The sequence below is a fragment of the Triticum dicoccoides genome, chromosome 1B (assembly GCF_002162155.2).
Source record: "Triticum dicoccoides isolate Atlit2015 ecotype Zavitan chromosome 1B, WEW_v2.0, whole genome shotgun sequence".
Classification (NCBI taxonomy): Eukaryota; Viridiplantae; Streptophyta; class Magnoliopsida; order Poales; family Poaceae; genus Triticum; species Triticum dicoccoides.
The window spans coordinates 187,254,260-187,256,954 of NC_041381.1; positions in this window are offsets into that span (position 1 = coordinate 187,254,260).

Here is a 2,695-nt window from a genome sequence, read left to right on the forward strand (position 1 = left end):
CCCATGTCAGGACCCCGACTCAATGCCACATCGATCTAGCATGTAACACCTCATATCACTTTGCGGCCTCACGCACGGTATTCCCACGGGTGTCGCCTTACCTTAGCCCGGGACCGTTTGCGCCTTTTGGCACACGTATATGACAGTGTCGCTAGCATCCATATGATAAGGAGCCCGGGCTGACATGGCTAGTCGTAAACCCAAAGTGGCACAGACTTACAGGGACAGGCATCCATGACCCAGCATCGAACGTGTCGGTCAACAGCGATTGAATCCAGGCTATAGCACTGGGCTAACAGGACTCCGATGAACCGGGCTGTAGCAGGCTAACAGGACTCCGGTATTCATCGCGTGACATTTCCCCGAAGGGACAGACACAGGAACGAAGAAGGACACATGCCGGCCAGCCTAAGTGTTCCGGAGCAGTAGCAAGCTAACATGGCTCGGTGAAACACTAGGAGACATTTCCCCATAAGAGAGGCTACTAAAGATAAACAACTAGATGGTCAGATCCCACACATACCAAGCATTTCAATAACATACACACAATATGCTCGATATGTGCAAATACAACATGGTATCACAACATGACTCTACGACTCAAGTATTTTATTCATTAGGCTCCGAGGAGCGAGATATTACAAACATGGGTCTCATGACCCAACAATCAGAGCATACAAATCAAAGCACAAGCGGAAGCTATCATGTCTGAGTACAGACATCTATAAATGAAAAAGGCTGAGAAGCCTGACTATCTATCAGATCCTGCCGAGGGCACAAGATCGTAGCTGAGGTATCAAGCTAAACGTCGAAGTCCACGCGGAACTACTAGTGAGACTGAAGTCTCTCTGCAAAACATAAAATAGGCAAACGTGAGTACAAATGTACCCAGCAAGACTTACATCAGATCTATCTACATATGCATCATTATCAACAAGGGGATGGTGGGGTTTAACTACAGCAAGCCAGCTTTGACTCGGTGGCTATCCTGAACTACGACTGCAATGTAACTCTTTTGAGGTGGCGCACACGAGTCCACATATTCACCATATCAATACACCACTATGGATCCGCTCCCGTCTCCCTACGAGAACGCCATCCATAGCACTCACGCTTATCTTGCGTATTTTAGAGTATCCACTTTCACTTGTCTATGAACTGATATAAGCAACCCAGAAGTCCTTTTCCGCGGACACGGCTATTCGAATAGATGATGTTAACCCTGCAGGGGTGTACTTCTTCATACATGTTTCCACCACTTAGCGTCTGCACACGACATGTGCTCGGCAGACTTCAAGCGAAAGCCGACGTGGGTGTAGACCACGACCTACCTAAACACTCAAGTCTCTAGTCCAGGTTTATCGCCTATTCGGGTTCCATCCATGAGGAGATCCGGCCGGAGTTTCGCTCACAGCCCCAAACGATGTGAACAGGGTTCCCGAGATACCAAACTGGCATCCGGTACACCGTGCCACGTACCTACCGCATCACAGCCCACCCCTACGGTCAGCGCTGTCCACGGCCTCCAGTAAGCTACAAACACCAGAAACTACTTGCAACTCCTGGACAGAGGACTAGGGCCCAATGCATGGTAGTAGCTGAATCATGGATCACAAACACAGAACTCAGTTCCTAAGGACGGCTTCAATGAGACAACCCACCATGTACTCCTACATGGCCTCTCACCGACACCTTTTACCAAATCGTGTTCACACACTTAGCTCACACATAGTAGGACATGTTCACACACCTCTGATTCATCCCCGATGAATCAGACCTGACTCAACTCTAAGCAGTAGCAGGCATGACAAACAAACATGAATGAGTAGGCACAACAGGGCTCAAACAACTCCTACTCATGCTAGTGGGTTTCATCTATTTACTATGGAATGACAGGTCATGCAAAGGATAAAGGGGTTCAGCTACCGCAGCAAGTAACAGATGAATCGATGTTGTCCTAATGCAGTAAAAGAGAGCAGGAGCGAGAGAGTGGGATTGTATCGGAATGAACAAGGGGGTTTTGCTTGCCTGGCACTTCTGAAGATAACATTGAGTCTTCATCAGTGTCAACGATCACATCATCGGTATCACGTCTATCGAGAGGGGACAAATACCGGCAACACAGAAAAAACACGATCAATGCAATGCACAATATGATGCATGCTATGACATGGCAATATGAATGTGTTTTGGGCTAATGCACCTAAAACCAGATTAAATGAAGTTGGTTTGAATCCAAGATTCAAATTCAAACTCCATATGTGGTTATTTAATGCCATTCACTTCATTTGCCCTAAACAGTAGTGATAAGTTGTTCTAACATGCATGAAAATGGTACAGATGGATTCCTTGAATTTTTCTGATAATTTTTAATATATAAATTATTTAATTTGGAGTTACGGTTGAATTTCTATGATTTTTAGAAGTTTATACAATTTTCTGGAATTTCAGAATTAAATTAAATCCAGTAATTGAATTAATGCGCCAGCCTGACGTCATCATGACGTCAGCAGGTCAACTGGGCGCCTCCAGGTCAAACCTGACGTGTGGGGGCCACACGTCAGTGACACAGGGCTGTTAGCTCACTGACAGGTGGGGTCAGGTCAACATCCACGTCATCATGGTCAACTCTGACGTGTGGGTCCACAGTGATTAGATAATATTAAACAGAAATTAAACTAGTGTTAGTTAGGGG